This window comes from Pan paniscus, chromosome 9 (genome assembly GCF_029289425.2).
Source record: "Pan paniscus chromosome 9, NHGRI_mPanPan1-v2.0_pri, whole genome shotgun sequence".
NCBI lineage: Eukaryota > Metazoa > Chordata > Mammalia > Primates > Hominidae > Pan > Pan paniscus.
This window is the reverse complement of record NC_073258.2, coordinates 89,887,468-89,911,150: the sequence shown is the minus strand read 5'-3', so window position 1 is coordinate 89,911,150 and position 23,683 is coordinate 89,887,468. Positions and strand designations below refer to the sequence as shown.

Below are 23,683 nucleotides of genomic sequence, written 5' to 3'. Positions count from 1 at the left end.
AATACATGGAAAATTAATGCATACAATTTAAAAATTTGAAGAGGCTGAAGAGAGTATAACACTTGTGCCATTAGCTGGATAAAAAAATGTCCTTTAGAAACACAAAAAAGAAAAATTTAAAAATTCAACATTTTATATATGAAATACTAAAGTGGACATGAGTGGAGTTTTGTAGATTGTACACAATTTCTAATCATAGGCAACTGAAATAAATTTTAACCATTCCTAAGAAAGAGCAGAAATTAATGCTGAAGTAATTCAGCTTGAATATGTAAAACTTTGTTTCTGATACTTTTATAAAATAAAAACAATTTGGTTTCAAGGTCAGTGGAAAGAGTATTAATCTTGGAATTGCTCTGGAAACCATATTTTATTTTCCACTTTGAGATGACCTTGGGCAGCTCACTTAACCTTTATAAATACACAGATCCTCATTTGCAAGATGACAGATGGCTGTACCTGCACTTTCTGTACTAATGTTTTGTTATGATGGTCAGTTGAATAATCATTTAATGCACTTTGTAAGTGTAAGACTGCCTGATAAATTAATTATTAAATGAACACTCACTATGTGCCAAGATCTATGCACTTGGACTAGGCTTTTAAGTTTTCTTACAAAATATTGAGTACAGTACTTTGAAAATTAGGTGCTAATCAAAGACTTCATTAATGATGTCTTTATAACAGCAAAAACAGTGAGATATTGCTTGGCTGGGGGATGAAGTTAAACTCCTTTTTCACATATTTATGCTCCCTCAGTAATTAACAATATTCATAAAGTTTCAGATCTGGAAGGGACAGATCTGAGAGTTCTAACAGTGGGAGCTCTGAGTGGTCATCAAGAAAGAGTGCAGACATTGAATTCAGATACACTTGAGTTTAAATACCAGGTGTTATCTTATTTGCTGGTCCATCACTATTTGCTGCGGAAATGAGGCAAGTTCCCTATGCCTAAATTACCACATTTCAAAAAAAGGATGATTATCAATATTGTTGGCTCATAGGACAGTTGTGATCATTAATTTAGCGTAATACTTGGCACACAATAAGGGTTCAAAAATGTTAGTTCCTGCTAGTATTTGTTCTTTTTTAACCTCCTCATTTTTAGAAAAGAAACTCAGGTCTAGGAAATTTAAACAACTTGTCTAAGGTCACAGAGCTGGTGAGTAGGAGTGCTTGCACAGAACGAGGCTCCTGGTGCCAGGGTACTGTTGGGAAAATATGCTTAATATTCAGATAATATTTATTTTAAGGCACTCATTCTCACAACAAATGTATGTTCAATTATAATTGAAATATGTATGTATATATTATATGCTATTTTTAGTTTACTGTTTTTATCACTGTGTGTAAGGACATAGATCTAGACTCTATGGTTAAATAAACTAGAATTTGAACAACTTATTTAACCTTTGTAAATCTCAACTATATCAATTGTAAAATGATTGTTGCTGCTACTGCTAGAAAACAATTACATGAAATTTATCAGGTGTCCAGGCAGTTTTCTGAGCACATTGCATTCATTAATTTATTTAAACCAAGTCACAGAAAATGAAAATAATGGTAAACAAACATAAAATATTTATGCAAATTAAATTAATAGTATTTTTAAAAATATGTATGCAATATTTATGATGTGTAGTATATAATAGGCAGTCAATAAGTGCTATCTGTTAATACTATTTTTCTTATTTTTGTTTTGGCCTAGCCATGGTTTCAAGTGTAACTTCTCGAGTCCTTTCTTTGCATTTTGAATTATTCTCCTAATATTCTGGTGTCTGAGAACAACTTGAACTATATGTATTAAGTGAAAATAAGGAGGATGCAAATAATATATTTTAAAAGATACATGATTTCCAAATATAAAAGTGATTTAATAGCTAGGTATTATTTAACATTTAGAAAAGAAATAAGAGAAGAAAAAATTTTTAATCACTAATATTGCAACAGAAATAAAACCTTTTAACATTTTATCATCATTTCTAATTATCTTATGCACAATTTAAAAAAGCAGCTATATACATAATATTGGATGTTTTTGTTTGCATTTTTTTCCATTTTACTGAGCATTGTAAGGAGCACATTTTCTCTTGTTATTCATACTTTTTATGGACATTGTTATTCGTGGCATTATAATATTCTGTCTTTTCTCCACAACATTGCCAGTTTGGGAGCCCTCAGAGTCTTTTTTATTTTTCAGAATTCCAAAAAGCACATAAAGGAACATAAATATGTGATATTTATCTCTGTATTTAAAAAATCTAATTAACTTAATAACAACAAAAACAAAAATAATCAAAAAGATTAAATTCTTGTACAACTTGAAAATATATTAATAGTTTTTAAGATTTATTACTTATAATAGCAATATTGTAAGTGTTTTAAATAAATAATTGCTGGCATAAAAAGTTTAGGTAGTATAAAAACACTCATCTTACTACTGGCTTAAGAAAGAAAACATTGTGCCTATCCCTTCCCATGGATAACCCACTTTAAGTTGTTTTTGAAATAAAGTTTTTGTCCTACAAAATATAATTTTGAAGTTTTAAATATATAATGTGTCCGTATATCCAGAGTAAGATTTTTACTAAACTTTTGTTAGACCTCAACTCTAAGGTAAATCATCCTTTAATTTTTCTTTATAAGTTCTACTCTTAACTCTACAAGTAATTTTTATTTCAACTCTTCCAATAATTTTTTAAATCATCTAATTGGATAAGTTTTCCCCTCCTAGACACATTTATATTTAGAATCATGTTTAGTTTTACTTCCACCATGGACTAGTTAGTCAAATACACATGTAAACTATAGGGTGTTTGTCCATAGTATTAGAATATTTTACCAATAATTCAGTGTTCTTAAGTATAATAGGGCATAAGATCATAGAATTTTGAATCAGATCATCTGTTCCTAAGATTCTCAATTTTATACTAACTTGAGAACATCAAACAACCCATCTTAAGGACTTTGTTTTTATATATTTTAAAGAGTTATTCTTTAAATATATGATTACTTTTATTGTCATAGCTAATACTAACTGATTAATATGTTCCAGCCATTGTGGTTCTATTTTATTTAGTCCTTACAGTAATGCTATGAGTTAAGTACTTTTAATTACCATTTACCAGATGAGGAAATGAAGGCACAAAGACATTAAATAAAAGAACGTATTTATCAAAGTGCTCCCTGAGAAAGTCAACCTCACATGGCCTTATGATTGTTTCTGTCTTGCTTTTTCTCCTTTTGCTGGAGAAAATACTTCCCCAGGATGGATGGTGTTGATATTTTGAGATTACCACAAAGCTCTGTAACCACTGATAAAGCCAAAGAGACACAATATATTGTATAAGAAAAAAAGTATTTGGGCTCTCTTATAAAGGCCAATCATTCTGAAGACACTTTTATTGAAAAAGAATTTTACTGGAAGAATTAGGGAAGAAGTCAAATATCCAAGTTTTATCATTTAGGAAATACATTAGGGTCAGCTGATCAAAAAAATACGTTTCATAATTGCACCCATTGTCATTGTATTATTTTGAAAAAAGATGAATTCTGGTTAATAGATTTTATACTAATGTCATGCTTTGTGTGTTCTTATTGGTGTCAATTTTAGAGTTCTTAAAGAGAGACATTGTCTCCCAGAAAGAAGGAAAAAGCAAGAATAACAAAGTATAACAATATAACAGTAGTAAAAACAAAATGTTGTGTAATATAACATCTACAGCTTTGGTTGTCTCTTTTGTTGCTTCCCGTGGCACTGTTTCCCTGGAAACCCAGCATTCCTTAGTGTCTACTACCCAGCTAACTACCTTACCGTGATTATTCAGCAAGGAAGTTTTGTAAACAATTTAGTAGGAAATCTTGAATAAGAGATGTAAGGACTTTTTAATATAAGGCATTTAGGAAATAAAAAGTTTCAGTAGGCCTCATCCTTACCATGCACAACCACAATGACTCCTGTAAAATCTCATTAGGGATGCATCTGGAATAATCAAGTATACAGCATTCTGGTGTTAAGAAAACTTGAAGAAAGCCTCAATAAACTCAACGCTTAAATTTTAACATGTGTAATGTTAATGTTCAGAGTGCTTGTGATAGAAAACTAGAAAAGCATTCTATAGATTTATTGAAATATATGCTATACGTATGTATATGTCCTGCTATCAAATTATACCAGAATCTGAAGAACAAAACACTAGTATTAAGGAGACTTAAGTTTTCTATCAACCTTCTCACTAAGTATGGTTGAGTTAATTTATCTGACTTTGTTATGTCACTAATTATCACAGCTTATTTCCTATTGTATTGAATGATTCCTTCAAATATTATACTGACAGAATAATCCAAAAATTTTTTTAACAGTGTTTCTACCAGATAACTTGTAGTTTTCCTTTTCTCATTAACATGTTAAGCTTATTTGTGTTACAAATTCTTTAATGTTTTGGTTAGAAAAATGCCCATCAGTGACAGACTGGATAAGGAAAATGTGGCACATATAAACCATGGAATACTACGCAGGCATAAAAAAGATGAGTTCACGTCCTTTGCAGGGACATGAATGATGCTGGAAACCATCATTCTCAGCAAACTAACACAAGAACAGAAAACCAAACAATGCATATTCTCACTCGTAAGTGGGAGCTGATCAATGAGAACACATGGACATGGGAAGGAGAACAGGGAGGGTATGTAGGGGGATGGGGGGCTGGGGAAGGGATAGCATTAGGAAAAATACCTAATGTAGATGACGGATTGACGGGTGCAGCAAACCACCATGGCACGTGTGTGTATACCTATGTAACAAACCTTCATGTTCTGCACATGTACTCCAGAACTTAAAGTATAATTAAAAAACAGAAAAGGTTAATTTAATTTTCTATTACTAACAAAATGAAATCAACCAATTCTTTTAGAGATGTACTGAGGCATCTTTCCTTTTTAAGATCATTACATTGTGTGTTTATTAAGGGTTACCAAACACTTTCATCATGTGATATATGGCTAAAAATTATAGTACTTCAAATGTGTTTTGGATTTGTTTTTGTCTTTCTGACAAGGTCTTATTCTGTCACTCAGGCTGAGTACAGTTGCATGATCATGGCTCACAGCAGCCTCGACCTCTCAGGCTCAAGTGATCTTCCTGTCTCAGCCTCTTTCTCAGTCCCTGATCTAGAACTACAGGTGCACACCACCACTCCTGGCTAATTTTTCATTTTCATTTTTTGTAGACACATAGTCTCACTATATTGCAAAGGCTGGCCTCAAACTCCTGGACACAAGTGATCCTCCGACCTTGGCCTCCCAAAGTGTTGGCATTACAGGCAGGAGCCACCATGTCTGCCAAAATTTGATACTTAAATTGTTAAAAAAACAGATAATAAAAATTGGGATAAGTGCTGTGTGGATGTTAGTTATAATTAATGAGGATGTAGGCTTCTTGTAGTAAGGGTTTGTCTTAGTTTTGTGCTGCCATACCAGACTACCACAGACTGGATTATTTATAAATGGAAATGTATTGGCTCACAATTCTGTTGGCTGGAAAGTCCAGTGTCAAGACGCTGGCAGATTTGGTGATTCTAAGATAGTGCCTTGAATGCTGTGTTGTCCTCCTGGAGGAAGAAATACTTCATCTCACATGGCAGAAGATCCAAGGAAAAGAGGGCAAATGGGGGCCTAATTCATTTTTTTTAAATGGCATTAATTCTACAAATGATGGGAGAGCCCTGATGGCCCCATCACCTCCCAAAGTCCCACCTGTTAACACCACCACAAGGGCAAATTTCAACATGTGTTTTGGAGAGGATATTCAGACCATAGCAGTGATATTAAATTTCTTTGACATTGTTCATAGCAGTTGCCATAGTTTTGAGTACATGGAGGTCAAATAAATACATAGTGAATTATATTTATTCAATGTTGAATTTAAATACGTTCATATGCCCTAATGAAAACAGAAATGCTAAATAATACGGAAGTGTTTCCTATCAGGATTTAGATGTCACGGTCTTATTTTGTAGACTAGACCAGGGTGACTAATTTATGAGAGCTTGGTCAGTACTGCAACCCCAGGGTTAGGATTTTTTACTTAATGTAGAAGTGTGAAAATCAGAAGCTTTGTCATAAACTATTTTCATCTAATAAACCAAACTTCCTAGTCTTCCTTGTTTCAGTAGCCTGTTTGGCACTGTAACTTAGTAACTAATTCCTTCAGGCTTTGAAAAATATTTGAGTGAGTAAGAAAATGCCGGCCAGGTGCAGTGGCTCACGTCTATAATCCCAGCACTTTGGGAGTCTGAGGAGTGTGGATCACGAGGTCAAGAGATCGAGACCACCCTGTGCAACATGGTGAAACCCTGTCTCTACCAAAAATACAAAAATTTGTTGGATGTGGTGGCATGCACCTGTAGTCCCAGTTACTTGGGAGGCTGAGGCCAGAGAATCGTTTGAACCCAGGAGGCGGAGGTTGCAGTGAGCCGAGATTGCGCCACTGCACTCCAGCCTGGCAACAGAGGGAGAGTCCATCTCAAAAAAAAAAAAAAAGAAAAGAAAAAAGAAAGAAAATGTGGTACAGCTTTGTGGGGGTGGCCAGTGAGCAAGCATCCAATATAACAGAGAAGGCAAACACCTGGAAATGAAAACTTGTCTCTGTCTCTTGAGAAGATGGGATGAAGCCCTTTTTCTTCTGTCCCATGTGCAATCATTTGACCATTCCTTACTTCAATACCTCCACTTCATCACATGGGTTACTTAAAACATATGACTTCAATAGGTTGTGAAATACTGTGAGAAGACAGAAATAACTAGTCATAAGATTAATTTTCCAGGTGACTTTCCCTGTTGCCCTATGGAGTTCTCTTTTCTTAAAAGTATTCCATTTAAAGGTAAAGAAAGAGTGATTAATCTAATGTATTCCTTTTCCTTCCTTCCAGCAGGGCTTAGAATATGAGAAATAATAGTAGATTGCATATACTGAATGACTCTCATGTGTTAGTATTTTCATATATAGAATCTCATTTTATTTTCACATTGTCTTACAATGCAGATATAATTGTCTTTTATAGGAACCAGGGAAACTAAGGTACAGAGAAAATAAGTAATATTACAAAGTCACAGTAAACTTGAGACAACATTTTATTTTAGATGTTTCTCACTCCAAAGACTCTTTCTATTACACCATGCTATCTATATTCAGTGTTCCAAATGCAGATGCTAAAGAAGTATAAAGTGTCTATATGAAACCCTGACCCTCAATTCTACTCATGGAGTCAACTACTATTGGCAGTTTCACATTAAATTTTCTAATTTTTCTCTAATTTTTTTCCCCTTAAGTTTTACTTTAGGTTCAGGGGGTACATGTGCAGGTTTGTTACATGGGTAAATTGTGTGTTGTGGGTGCTTGGTGTACAGATTATTTTGTCACCTGTGTAATGTGCATAGTACCCAGTGGGTAGATTTTTATTCTCTCCCTCCTCCTACCCTCCACCCTCAAGTAGTCCCCAGGGTCTGTTGTTCCCTTCTTTGTGCCCATTTGCTTTCAATATTTAGCTCATCCTTACAAGTGAGAACATGTGGTATTTTTCTATTCTTGAGTTAATTTGCTTAGAAAATGTGTGTTGCCAAAAAGGGCATGATTTTGCTTTTTTTATGGCTGTGTAGTATTTCACTGTGTATATGTACCGCATTTTTTAAATCTACTCCACAGTTGATGAGCATCTAAGTTGATTCTATGTCTTTGCTATTGTGAATAGTGCTGTGAGGAACATATGCATGAATGTATCTTTATGTTAAAACAATTTATATTCCTTTGGTTGTATAACCAGTAACAGGATTGCTGGGTTGAATGGTAGTACTGTTTTAAGTACTTTGAGAAATCACCAAACTGTTTTGCATAGCAGCTAAACAAATTTATATCCCTACCAGCAATGTATTCTTTTTTCTATGCAACCTTGCCAGCATAAATTTTCACCATCCATTTCTTTTCCTCCTTCCCTCTCTATCTTTATATTTTATTAAATCATATTTGAACAAAAATTGAGATTGATTTTTGCACCTTCCTTTGTGACTTAATTTAAAAAACAATAATAATATATCATGAACACGTTTTCAATTCCATCTGATGCATTTTGTAAGCGTAGATCACTTCCAGGTTATTGCGTAGTTCCTATTATTGCATGCTCCTTTATAATTAAAGAGTGTAGAGTATATTGACTCTATGCTCCTTATGTCTGCATTAACCTTTCTCATATTTTCACTCTCACTGAAGTCTTCAGCAATATGACCTATCTTTACCTTTCCATGTTGTCTCTTGTTGCCATCCTTAGCAACTTCCAAACATAAGTTTGCTGTCCATCTGAGCCACTGAGCATACAATTTATTGTCAGCCACCAGGGCAGATCCAGTCTAGTGATATCTCTTGAACAGAGTTAAGGTTGCTTCCTGGTAGTTAGAGACACAAATGGAGGTTTTCTCTTCGGACTAGAAAAGGATGGTTCATAACATTTTTTTCCTTATGCCAGTACTCCCACATCCTCACATTACAAGATACAGAAGAAAAAATGAAGCCAATATATCGTGAAGATGACTTTCTAGATTTCATTCTTACCACACCTAATTTTCAGCTTCTCCTGCTAACTAACATTGTATAGATTTGTGGCTTGAGGCAGACATTAAGAAGATATAAATAAATCTTTTTTTAGTGGAAAAATTGTCTATTAGTGGTGTAGAGCTCATTTGATTACCTGTCCTTTGAGATATTCACTTGTTTAACAGTCAGTTATGGTTATTTAGAGAGTCTACTATGAAGCAATTCTGGGCCAAGGTGTAGATAATTTGTTAGCAGACTGTGAAGGTCCAATATTATATTGCAAATCTTGATTCATACTTCAAGCTTATTGGCCAAGGTATTAGATTTGTTTTTTCCAGTAATACACATAAGAATTGAAAATATGTCATTGAAAGTTGGACAAAGTAGAAAATATTTGTTTTCCCGATATTTTTGGTCATAATATATTGTAATAGAATACAAATATTTTCTGTTATTTTGATCTTGAGATCTTTGAGCTAAAGAGGCAATAAGATATACATAAACATCCCTGCCAGTATTTTATGTTTAATAAACTCTACCTCAATTGAAAACTTATATTATTTGAAGCAAATTAAAAATGAATTTAATGCCAAAATAAGCTTCTTCATTAATCTGGTAGATGATCAGAATTATTTTTGCTATGAAGATCCTGATATAAGAGTCTGAAATTAAAGGAGGCTGCAGATAATTTAGTGATGGTGCAGTTGAGGGATCATTAGGCATAGTCTCCTCAGTGTCTCTGGCCCGGCAAGGCTAGCTGTCTGAACCTGTATTTATGTAATCTTTCAATGAGTATCTTTGGGATTAAAAAAGATACTTGGTATCTGATGAATAACTTTATTATTTATTTATTAAGATAGAGTCTCACTCTGTCCTCCAAGCTGGAGTGCCGTGGAGATATCAACTCTTTGCGACCTCTGCCTCCCAGGTTCAAATGATTGTCCTGCCTCAGCCTCCCGAGTAACTGGGATTATAGATGTAGACCACCACGCCCAACTAATTTTTGTATTTTTAGTACAGATGGGGTTTTACCATGTTGGCCAGGCTGGTCTTGAATTCCTGACTTCAGGTGATCCATCTCCCAAAGTGCTGGGATTACAGGCATGAGCCACTGGGCCTGGCCTCTGATGGACAACTTTAATATTAAGATCATTATTTTAAAATTTATTTTTATTTATTTATATTTATTTAGAGATGAAGTCTCACTCTGTTGCCCAAGCTGGAGTGCAGTGGTGTGATCTTGGCTCACTGCAACCTCCGCCTCCTGGGTTCAAGCAATTCTCCTGCCTCAGCCTCCCAAGTACCTGGGACTGCAGACATGCGCCACTATGCCTGAATATTTTTTTTATTTATTTATTTTTAGTAGAGACGGGGTTTCGCTATGTTGGCCAGGCTGGTAATGAACTCCTGACCTCATGATCCACCTGCCTCGGCCTCCCAAAGTGCTGGGATTACAGGCGTGAGCCACAGCCCCTGGCCTTAAAATTTCTTAATTGACCCACTGTAAGGTAAAATACTAAGGAAATGATGAACACACATGGCTGGACAAGGAAAGACCCTGGTATGTGTGGGACTAGATTTGTGATCTACTCTGTGTTACTTTGAGACTACAGAGGTTCTAAGGACCCCAGCAGTTTTTAATCTCAACTTGATAGCAATACTCCATTGATTTAACATTATAATAGGTAGGATGCGTCTGGGAAGTATGGAGAAGAGAGCAGAAGAAGAGTGTTTGGGGGTCACGTTGTGTAAGATGGAAAGCAGAGACAAAAGAAAGGGATAACAATTACCCCCCTGATGGTGTATGAAAGATTCTTCATCATTATTCTGATATTTTCCATGTACCCACACAATGAACGCACATGTGCACGCGCACACACACACACACACACACACTGTTTGCATATACTTCATTCATGCCCCATAATAGTACAGGAGGGTGCAGTGATACAGTAACTTTCCAAGTATAGTACATCACTGTTTGGAAAAAACATAGCTGGAAACGTGCATGAAAATTACCTGGGAACGTGTCAGAAATACACATTCTTGGGACCCATCCCCGATTTTGTGAATCAGAAACTCTGGGGATGAGACATTTTAAACAGATTTCCTACAAAGCATTTGCTCCTACATTTTCATTTTTAAATCTAAGACCTAGTTCAAAACCCATTTCCTGCTTGAACAATCCTCTAGCCCCATGATAAGTGATCCACTTCTTGACACAGAAAACATTTTATACTAAAGGACCTTATAATGCATTGTCGTTTATTGCAGTTCTATTTGAGCACATTTTACCTCCCAGGCCAGACTAGTAAGGAAAGTAAAAAAGAGTAAAATACTCTTTATCCATCTATCTGTCTCTCTGTCTGTCTATCTCTTTATTTGAGATGGAGTCTCCCTCTGTCTCCCAGGCTAGAGTGCAGTGGCAGGATCTCGGCTCACTGCAATCCCTGCCTCCCAGGTTTAAGCAATTCTCCTGCCCCTGCCTCCTGAGTAGCTGGGATTACAGGCATGTGCCACAACGTCCGTCTATTTTTTTTGTGTGTGTGTATTTTTAGTAGGGATGGAGTTTCACCATATTGGCCAGGCTGGTCTCGAGCTCCTGACCTTGTGACCTGCCCCCCTTGGCCTCCCAAAGTGCTGGGATTACAGACGTGAGCCACCGCGCCCAGCCTATTCTTTTATTTTTAATCTTGCATAACTTCTACCTTGTGGTGTATCATATTCATATTTAAGTAGTTGGTATATGATGAATATGGAGTAAAAGTTCTATAATATCAAAATAGTTGAAGTTACGGTTAGTGTGTATAGTGAATATTGGCTCCTTTAGGCTACAAAAACCAGCTTTCACAAGTATAGAAAGAAAATGCATGAAATGAGCACTTACTAGAGTCCAGGCATGTATTTAGTTAAAATGTAAATGGAATAACTGCTATAAACCAGGCCCCATGTGATATGCTGGGGAAAAATATTTCACCAGCCCCTCCCAGGATATGATCTATCACAAAACTCTGTTTTGTTTTGTTAAGAACGTTTGTTATCATCTCAAATTCTCATGTGGTTTAACTCATTCTCTTGTTTATTGTCTGCCCCTTTCCCAAATCCATGAGATAGACTTTGTCTAATATATTAACAGTTGTATCCCAAATGTCAGGGGCAGCCTGGTACATAATATCTATGGAAAAAAATACTTTTGAATGAATGAATGACTTAAAGAGTGAGTAACATTGTGAGGAAGACGTTATAACCCCATCATAGACAAACTGAGACTCTGACAACTTAAGTGACATGCCCAAAAAATATAGAGTCTAGAGTTTACAGCTCAATTCTTTCCAATTCTAAAAATTGCATTTCTTAGCTCTACCGTTCATCTTCACATGATTTTTCCCCTTTTAACATATCTGTCTCCAGTTTTTTCAAGGGATCACGGGAATTTGAGCTGCAGTTTTTTAGTACTGACTGCCTGCACTTGAAAATTTCTCCAAATTGTGCTGAGCTGTGCAGTTAATCATTTTCTTGAGTTGAAATGAATACTGCAACCTTACATACCACCTGTTCTCCCAATAATTTTGGTATATACAGCCCCAGCTTTTGGAAACTTCCTTGAGAATCAAGGAAGCAGAAAGATAGGATTAAGGAAGCAGTTATCCAATGAGTTGCCAGTCCAGTGAGCTGACAGCAGGAACCTTGGCTGTGGGCTGATTTTAAAGAGGCTTGTGCAGGTGATGGAGTGACCTTGTTAATGATATTTTCTTTTGTATTTCTTCCTGCACATTTTGCTTTCTGTTTATTACATTGAGGGAAGCAGAGGACTTCTGAGGAACTTCATAAAGCTTTTTCTTTTTTCTAGGACTCCAAATATCCACTGAATCCCTTCTGTTCTTTTTTTCATTAGCTTCAAAATATTGAGTATCAGACTGTTGTAATAACAAGTCCATTCAGTATTCACTAATGAAGTTGTGTAAAGATAACTATGACCTGGAATTTAGATGGTGAAATGAGGGGACTGTGGTCAAATGTATTATTTATCATTCTTCATGGAAACTTTCACAGGGTATTGGAAAGGAAATAGCCTTGGTAAACAGAATATCCTGCATTTGAGCCCTAATTCTGCCACCATTAGAAAGCACTAATCCCATTAAGTCAGTTTTTTCTTTTTCCTGCCAAATAAGATTCATTGTGATTACATGGAAGGATATTTGAGAATTAAATGAGATAATGATTAATAGAGCCCTAAGGATCATGCTTGGCACGTAGTACATATTGCATAAATGTATGTCACACTTATTATTTTTAACATAGAATAATATGTAATGAATGGTCTCACAGGGATAATGGATCATTAATTCATCAGAAACCGGATAGGCATGAAGCTGGAATCGATGGTTCCTCCAGTTCTGTGTCTAGGACATGTAGACCAGATTATATGGAGTTTTTTAAGTGGACTACCTACTAGTGTAATTGAATGAGGACCATCATGGCCATAATTTGGCTTGTTTTTACTCCTCTAACAGTGTTATAGTTTTAATTCTCTGACTGTCAGCACCCACTGATCTTTAGCAGTTCCAACAGTCTATCACTAAATTCTACTGTGGTCCACATTCTTAGTATGGACTTCTACTATTTCTCCCATTACAGGAAAGATGATGACTTAGCTTAAGAATGTTTCCTGTAAGGGAGCATGCTCTGAACAATCTGTGGTGGAAAATGGATGTGACATATTATTAATGTTGGATTGTTGCCTAAAATGTCTTTTGATGCTATAAACATGAGATTGGAAGTCCAAACACCTGGGCTTAAATTCCAATTCTGCACTTACTATTTTGTGTTATCTGAGACTTTTACTTGTACACTATAAATAGGACCGGAAATGCTTAACTCACATGGTAATTATGTGGGTAAATTAAATTAGATAAGGTATATTCAGCACCTGGAATAGTGAGAATTAACAATTGGTAATGCTTTGGCTTACCTCCCTGACCTTCCATAAACCATGCATGGCTGAACTCACCCTGTCCCTGCCCAGATTTTGCACTGTTGAGATTATGAGGTACTTCCTAATGGTTGCTGCAGCTGCAGCCCATAAAACAGAGCTCTTTGTGTGTGTGAAGAAAATCATAATAAGAGGGGCCTCCAGAGCCATGTCACGTCGCTCAGGCAGTACAGCCTCTTTCATTGAATCATATGAATGATTAAACCAAAGGTGTCTGATTTGTCTTCCTGTTTTATAGCAGAAACTTTTCTACAGGTTCTGGCATCAGAAATAGTCCTTCCACTCCGAAATTTGGGAAGTATTGGAGATGAAAGGGTATGTTTGTTGTTGTTGTTGTTTGACAGAGTTTTGCTCTGTTGCCCAGGTGGAATGCAGTGGCGGTGTATTCTTGGCTCACTGCAGTCTCCACCTCCGGGGCTCAAGTGATTCTCGTGCCTCAACCTCCTGGGTAGCTGGGATTACGGGCACCCACCACCACGACCAGCTTATTTTTTTTTTTTTTTTGTATTTTTAGTAGTGATGGGGTTTCATCACGTTGGTCAGGCTGGTCTTGAACTCCTGACCTCAGGTGATCCACCTGCCTTAGGCTCTCAAAGTGCTGGGATTACAGGTGTGAGCCACCATGCCCACTAAAGTACACCCAGATGTGTAGAAACAGCCGCATCATAATGGCTTACTGTTATACTTGCTAATTGACAATAAGAAAATCACTCGACTTCTCTAAATGCTAATTTCATCCTTTCTCAAACAGGAGATAACAATTACTTTTCAGGGACACTTAAATAACAACAGACAGTGTATATAAAGGATTATGCATTGGCTAGCAAATACTACCACCACAAAATATTGGAAATGTAATATTAATTTCTTTCTATAAGACTATTATTAAAGACAATAAGAATATTGTTATTCAAAGTCCTTATATAAAGACATGTCAGCATAAAAATTACTTTTGAAACAAATTTTATGAAAATATCTCTCTATATGAAAAACCGTTATTCCCATGCACATAACATGTACATATATGTATAATGTATATATAATAAATATGAAAGATGAATATATATTATATATGTTATGTGTTATAGATAAGCACAAATATGTTTTATGGTATATATAAATAAATATATGTATAATACATAACATATATAATGGTTCTATATATTTTATGACATATTTATATATAGATATAATTTACATGTGTTTAGTTAGTTTTACCTTAACACTAGAAAGCTCAGCACTAAAATAAATTTTTGAATATAGTGTTTTTTTCCCTGTAGATCACTGATATCTTCTCTTTCCTTCCAACTGGGTTTTGATTGTTTCAATATCTGCAATCTGCTCTACTAAAAACCACATTTGATCACTTTTAGAAACAGGGAGGACCTCAAGTGGCAAATATATCATGCCTTCTAGATCAGGAGATAAAACAAAAGCAATGAGGTTAAATGACATGCCCCCTAACTCACATTGTTAGCTAATGGTAGAGTCAAGGTGAGAACAGCCAGGTGCTGCCTGGTAGTCTTCCAAGCTGGTTTGTGTAATCACACTCAAAGGTATAATGAGATATGAAACTATTTTCTGTCAGATAACTCTTATCCAATTGGGAAGCTTTTCTAATGAAAAGTTCAATGTACATCCTCCAAAGTACTTGGCACACTTCCTGGAAAATGGTATTTAGTGCTACCTGGGCTTTTAAAACACACACAGAATAAAGTGTTTCACTCTGTGTAGCTTTGGATTAAAAAAATGAACTGGCCATTGCCTGATGAAGTATGAGGCCCTGAGATATCCACTAGGGCAGACTAATATCCAGAAAAAAAAAAATTTTATGAGTGACTACCTGTATTACCTAAGAAATATGTCTTTCAAAACACTGCCAACAGACACCCATTGATTTCTTCTCAGTCATGAGCACTTGAGTGGCAGGAAGAAGCCCAATAAAACAGCCAGCCAACAAATACCCTGCAAGTGCCACCAAGGTGATATCATGTGTTACTTCACAGTGAAGGGAAGCAAAAGTAGTGATGTGTCTGCCTATAAATTTTAAATTGTGTGATCTGGTATCACTGACTTTTGTATCAGAATTCATAGTTTATAAAATTATATAAGGTAGCAATCCTATGAAATAGGCTTATGAAATTTTATGAGTGGATGCTCATTTCACCAATAAAGGATTTGAAGTTCAACCAGGCTAAGTGACGAGTCCAAGTTCAAATAAATATTAAGTTATGTAATATGTAAACTCACATCCTTTTGACACCTGTGCTCTTTCAATGAAACCATGTTATATTGTGTTTCATATGATTTCATTGATTTATGTAAGCAGCAAGCTATGGTTCTAAATAGGGTTCTGGCCACCCTATGAATCAGCCCTAGTGAAAGATGGATGAGTGCAGCTCACTTGAACACGTACAGTGGGCACTATGCCCACAAGAAGTAGGCGGTGCCAGAACCAAGCATTCAAGACTAATTGAAGCAAAGCTTTTAAAATTTTTTAAAAATTATTTTTAAGACTTTTTGTGGGTACAGAGTAGGTATATATATTTATAGGTTACATGAGATGTTTTGATACACGCATGCAATATAAAATAAGCACATCCTGGAAAATGGAGTATCCATTCCATCAAACATTTATCCTTTGAGTTACAAACAATCCAATTGCATTTTTAAGTTATTTAAAAATATACAATTAAGTTATTCTTGACTATAGTCACCCTGTTGTGCTATCAAATAGTAGGTCTTATTCATTCTTTCTATTTTGTTTTTGTACCCATTAATCATCTGTGCCTCCACTTCCCAGCGCCCCCACTTCACTTCCCAGCCTCTGGTAACCATTTTTCTACTCTCTATGTACATTAGTTCAATTGAAAGAGGCAAAAAAATAGCCCTATCTTTAGGGGAAAATGAATTGAAGTAATAGCATTGAAACCAAGCTCAGCTCAGCTCAACAAATTGTCTTTGTGCTTTTATGATGAGCCAGCACTGTTGACCAGTAACACAAATTCTGTTTTCTGTACCATGTGCTGTGATACTAATGGTCTTGGTAGATCTCTATGATCTCTACAATTTTCTTTCCTTAAGTAGTCTAAATTTCTAGTAAGAAATAGAGGTGGAGTTACTAGCAACAATTGTGAAAAGAAAAGGGAAGATACCTGTAGTGTTGTATTTGTGATTATGTGTTTGTGTGTGTATTTCACACATGCACAAACATATATATGTATGTTTGTGTATATGTATGTGTGCATATGATAATGGATATACTTGTGACTATGTAGCAAATATCTCCAGAATACCTGACTTACTGATGTTGGGCACACTGTCTTTTCTGAACTAGAATAAAAAATATAAGCCTTAAAGATTCAAGTCTTTCCATACTTTTCAAACGTAATGTACTTTATAAGAAGTGGGAGGCTACATGAATAAGTGTTACCTAATCTCTAACCACTAGGGATTCACTTCTAGTCAATGAGCAAGGTGCATGCTCAAATAATTTTAATAACTATCTGGTAGGCTGTGATAAGTGCTATAATAAGATTAAAATTGTTAAGGGAGGTAGCATTGGATTTGGATTTGGGTTGTAAAAACCATTTCTCAGTAGAAATGACATTTCCCTGAACCTCTAATAATGAGCAGGGAGTTGACATGAGAAGATAAATAGCTTTGACAGTTTACAACTATTTTTGCACCGAGAAGTAAGATAATTCTTCCCTGATAGTAGTATGGGGCAAGTCTACCCTCATAAAGATTTCGGAGTGCTTCAAAATACACAGAATTGTCAGGTGTGCGAGTGAGGCTTGATGCCTGAATTTGTATTGTTCACTTCACCATCAAGATTCTGACCAATATATGATGCTCCTAATGTGCAATGCAGAGATCCGTAAACCAGCTTGATTCAAGCCATACATGGAGAATGAAGTAGTACCCTCCCTCTTCTTGTGCTTTTAAAGCTATAAAATGAAAAAGAAGTTATTTGTTTCTTTCTAATATTCCCATAAAGACAAGATTATTTGTGGACATTTGTTCTCTGTGGACCAAGTCAGGAACATGAGCAAGGAAAGCCTAAATATTTCCTCTAAAAATAGTAATTGACAAATGCAGACAAATAACACGTATGCTTAGCTTCCAATATTTGTCATCTATCGCATTAGACTTACAGAACTCTTACATGTAGCAACACAACGTGCTATCTTAAAGTCTGATCTTAACTGTATTACAAAGGGAGTACCTATCAACTTTGTCCGCAAGATCTTAGATTCAGTGAAATATGTCAAATAGATCATAAAAAATTTGAAATGAAACAGCTAATGAATAATGAATGTTCCATTGCTATCTTTGGGTAAGCGTCTGCAAACATATGTTTTTTCAGAACTTTAGAGGATGTTGATTTTATGCAAACTAGAAATTCTCTACCATCTGTAATAGGAAACAAGTTCTCTGTGCTATAGCTAATAATAGATAGAGCACTGAGGGAATTTAGGAAACTATTCAAACAGTATGTAATGATTCCTTCACATTGTTCTTTAGCATTGCTTTCTTGCTCTTTGACAATTTGGGCTGGCTGGAATGCTGACATGGTGAGGCTCTTTTAATGTTAATGTTTGGTCAATGTAGGGCCTTGAAATATTGTTCAATTTTGCGAGAGCTTTGAGTCTATGTCTCCTTCTGTTCATTTACTTCTTCTTCGTATTAGGACATTGGCTATCAAAGGTTTCTGTGCAGCAGTTCTTGATTCTCTTAGTGGATTTGATCCTAGAGAGAGAATAATGTATGCATTCAATGTAGAGTCATAAGGTAATTATATTTTTTATGCATCATACGTTTTCCCAAAAAATACCCTTATCTGCAACAATAAAGATGACCAAATAGCCTCTCTCACCATGCTAGGTTAAATGGTTCAGAGTCTGCTCATGGGAGCTTGATGTCAGAATTCGCCGGATTAGGCCAGGATGCTCTGATGTAAGGAGTGCGAGTCAGCTTCCTCCTGCTGGGCACCTACTTCATTGGCATGAGGAATTCCTGCTACCCCTACAGATCTTTATTTGCAAGTATTATATGCAGATACATTTTACCTTCATTTCCAAAATCTCCATTGCAACAAAAAGTCTACTCTTACTTTGCTGTTTATTTTTATCTTCAATGTCTTCTCCTCTGATTGTCGATTTTCTACTTCTAAATTATTTGTTTCTTCTTTTGTCTCTTCCATTCTTCACTCACTCCCTCCATTCTCTCTTTTTCCCACCCTTTTTTTCTTTCATTGTAATTTTTTGATCATTATAAAAAAGTATCCATTAGCCTACGCATTATTGCTATCAGAATGGGAAACGGTGTAACTTGATAGTTAATGGAACTAGCTTTGGAATCAAGGTAATTTGAGGTCAAATCCAGACTTTCTTCCCTTAATCATTCTGTGAAACGATCAAATTTTTAATTCTCCTTAAATGCAAATTTATTCATCTATGAAAACATCTATGAAATAACATTGCTATAATGTAGATAGATTAAGAGTAATTGCATCTATATAATAGCAGTCCCATGAAGGTTACATAAAATAATGTATGCAATGTATTTAGCAGACTGTATGGCCCCTAATAGTCAATTCATTTAATGGTCAAGATGCTGTAGGCTGCTTCATGGTTGGTGGTGGTGGCAGAGATCAATTTTTATGCCTTATCAAGTATATCATCTCAGTTTCTTTGAAAGTACATTGCAGATTTCACATAATCAATGTTGAGATGCCACTATGAATGAAAAGGCAATTTTGTGCAAAGCTCTGGTTTTCAGTAATCAGTTAGGATTAATTCTTACTTGTGGACAAGCTGAAGCATTCTTTAGCAGCTCCTGCCAACTTCTCTGTAATACAGACATTTTCAACTAGACACCACTGAACTAATAATGAAGATGTCTCCCTTATAAGTTATTCCCACGATATTCACAACTGTTTTAGCCTGAACATTTTGATGAATAGACCTATTTGTTTTAAAACTGTTTCTTAAAATCCCTCCACCATCAAAAAAATTCAAATTAATATTGCAATACCATGTTAAAATAAGATTAAGAAACCTCCCCATAAGTTACTGAAAGTAAAGCTCATGAAGAATTACAGAAGTTTTAAAAGAAAAAAAAAAGAAAACGAAAGAAAAAAGGGCTAGTGCATTAGGAAAATTAAGCAGATGCACTATGAACATGAATTACAGCTAACTGAGGTTTTGTTTACTGAGGTTAGCAGATTCTAACTCATTGAGTTTCCTTAGAAAATGGCCTGAGTTATCCTTGCACCATAAGTTATTAAAGCAGCAGATATTATTTCTCTCTACAAATGGAACCACATTAAATTAAATATAGCTTTTCTTATTACTCTTTTGGAAAGCAAAGGAGGAAGTTACCTAGAGTCTATCAGGATGCCTCAGACCACTAAGGCTTCTCATTTTCTCATAATCATGTGCCATCCTCTGCAGATATTAGCTTTGCTTTGCAAGCTCATGGTGTGGCTTAATACATATGGCACCATGACATGGTCAGTTGAGGAGGGAAAGGAAGGAAGAAACCTATGTTCTAATAACTATTCTCCCATTATCCAGTTGTATGGTTCTCCACAGTCACTTTGGCTCTCTGTGTTTCCACTTAGTCATCTAAAAAGTTGTTTATATCAATAATTTTTAAACTTTTAACAATTATAACTCCCTTTAAGAATAACATGTTGTCTATAATTTTAATTGGCATAAACATGAAATTTTCACAAAATACAGCTATATATCATTTTAAAAATTCTGTGCCACCCTAAATCCCTTACAGTTGCATGAATTCTAGGCTAAGGACCCTAATCTACGTGGCCACATGATACCTTCATAATTCTGTGATGCTTGGGCATTTAAATTCCTTCTCAAATAGCTTATACTCATAGGGTTTATTGGGAAGCAGGGGTTATGTATATTTTACACATTCTCTAGCTCTGAATTTGCTGTAAGATTTGACCAAGTTACACAGTTTCTGTGGGCCATGTTTATAGGGTAGTGTCATGATAAAATCTTAGACTTTGGAATCCAAAAGATCTCAATGTAAATCATGGTTACGTCATATATTCACACTCTAACTTTAAGGGAGAGTATTCTGTGGGCATGCTTTTATTGCATATAATCCTGTATAATAGGCCATGATCTTAAGACTTTGAAAATTTACATTTAATAATCATTTGCTCAATATTTGCCTCAATCCTTTGTAATGTATATGCCCATATACATGTGTACATATATACATATATGTTAATATACATGTATAGATATAATATATATATCTATATTATATATAATATCTGTGTATATACATATGTGGAGTTTGTAGCTAATTGATGTTTCAATTTAAATATATTTATTGCAATTGTAAACATTTTGATTTTTTGTTTTTATTTTATGGCTTAGAGATCATTGCTCTTAGATCTTAAACACTTTTTGTATTCTGCACAATTTCATACATACTTTATTATATTAATGAATATAATGGCCACTATGTGAGTCCTAGTTTTCTCATCTGTTAACTTGATAATCTTGGGTAAATTCCTCTATTTCTCTGAGCTTTAATTTTCTCAATGGGCTGCTAAGAAACTTAGGTCAATTAGTGGTTAAAATAAAGCTGGATATAATTATCTAATTCTCAATTCCTTTTATCAAAATTGAAATTAGCTCATTAAACTTGAAAAGGTTAAGGAATACCAAAGAAGGAAAAGAGGTATGAATAAACTCTGTGTAATTACTTGATTTACAATTTAGTGATATTACATCTTGGTATGCTAATATGTCAACTTACCTTTGTGTTAACAAGTTAATTCATTTATACACTTAAAATTAACTTATAAAACCTGTGCTTATCTTATACATCTTAAGGTTTTTTATTTTTATTTTTAGGTAGAGGGGCAAAGAAGGAAGAGATGCGTAAGAGGGATCAGACATTGATGTTATATTTTATGAGGTGTGTAAAACAATAGGGCTAAAGGTAAATTAGGCTCCTAATTAGTTGTAAGTAAAAAGTTATCACTTGTCAGTTATGTTTTTAAAATTATGCTAAAATGCCCTTAATTAAGAAACAAACTAAAGAAATACCAGAGGCAAATGAAAATGCAACAATATTCTTCAAAAACTTATGCATATTTATTGTTCCTTCTATCTTCTAAACATGATTTTTCTTGATTGCCTTTTACTGTAAATCATTACTTATGGATGGTAATCATATTTGTAGTGTAATGTGAAGAAACATTTTTTCATGAGTTTGAATTAGAAATAGCAGAATATATAAAGACAATAGAGTAGACCAAACTATTTTCTCCCACATAAGTGCCTAGTAATGAAATTTTATACTGGAGAACTTAACCTTTCGATGAAACCAGTAACAACATGATTGTGTTCTTTGAGTTCAATTATAACAAAAGTACCAACAACTAGTGAACCATCACTTATCATAATTTTGGATATATATACTATTATCAAAATCAAATTTATATAACCTTGATGTCTATAGAAACATAGCCATGAAGAATAAAATTTTAGATGCATAAATACAGACTGTGTAGTAAAACAATTTTGCAGGAATAGTCCTTGTCTATTTACATATAATGGAGAGAAATAACACCAGAGGAAATTTATGATTTATGATAGAGATCTGAGCACACTTAAATTTAATTTTATTTTGAATATTTGCTGGATTATCCAGCTAACCATGTCTTTTATTTTGGTTAGTAAAGTAAATGGTTTAAGTAGTAAACATTATATATCCTTGAATTTACATGTCAGCACTGCATACGAATTCTTTCCAGCATATGTTTTCAAAGAAGAAATTTTGGTCCAAAGAGACGTTTTTCTTCTTTATGCCATACTGTTTTTTCACAGTTTCCTTTTAAATCAAGACTCAGAAAAAAAACATATAATTGTATTACATATTTCTCCTCTTACAACAAAGATAGTTTCTTTCTGAGTACATACAATGGTATTGAAGTTTGGAATTCTAATTTTAAGTATTATCCAGGACTGTGTTTCTTTATTTGAAGTTATATTATAGATACATTAATATTGTGAGTGATTAAACAAGGAATGAAAGGTTGCCACTTTCACCAATCATGTGAAGTTATTAATGACACAGCATTAAACACAGGAAGATTAGAAAACTACAGAAACTGAGGATTCACAGTCTTCATTCAGTACTTTCTTTTACTTCTCACCTTGATTTCATAAGAGTCTTCTAACTGCTCTCCCTGTCTTCACTTCATAGTTGTAATTAATTTTGCATTCTGCCACCAGAGGTTCTTAAACATTGAGCTATTCATCATGCCCTTCTGCTTAAGCCCCTTTAATTCTTCCTCTTATACACTTGGATAAAACCCGTATGACCTAACAAGGTATAAAACAAATAAACCTTTATTACCTATCTAGTCTCTTTGTACTTCCCCCAGCATCACTTTTCTCCCTTCTTGTCTTGCATCTATGCTCTATTTATAAAAACCCTCAACATAAAATAGCAGCAGAATGATAATGACAGTAATGAAAATCACTCTTGTTGATTGATTATTAACAATGTGACCAATCACTGGATTTGAAGTTTCATCTATTCCTCCACTCAAAAGATGCCCCTGAACACATACTATATACTTGGCACTAAACTTAGCAGAGAGATATGCTGACATGAAAAGAACAGTGGTGTTATAGTACAAGAAAAAGCAAATATTCACTACTCTCCTGGGGTCATGGTCTGGTTGGAAGGATGCAAATTATCACTTAACAAATGCAAAATTTTATCTTTGCTGTGTGCTAAAAAGTAAAGGAAGCAAGTCCTGGGAGATCCTATGATAGGGGCATGTGGCCTAATAAATAAGGGTGGGATAGGCACACTTGATGCAAGATTTTAAAAATGATTTGGGCCGGGCGTGGTGGCTCACGCCTGTAATCCCAGCACTTTGGGAGGCCAAGACGGGCAGATCACGAGGTCAGGAGATGGAGACCATCCTGGCTAACATGGTGAAACCCCGTCTCTACTAAAAATACAAAAAATTAGCTGGGTGTGGTGGCGGGCGCCTGTAGTCCCAGCTACTCAGGAGGCTTAGGCAGGAGAATGGCGTGAAC

General features: G+C 35.0%; 1 protein-coding gene across 4 annotated transcripts in view; it reads left to right on the top strand.

Annotated features, from left to right (window-relative positions):
• GRM5 (glutamate metabotropic receptor 5) overlaps nt 1-23,683 on the top strand; it is a 562,738-nt gene that overhangs the window by 32,477 nt on the left and 506,578 nt on the right. The gene's annotated exons all lie outside the window — the stretch shown is intronic.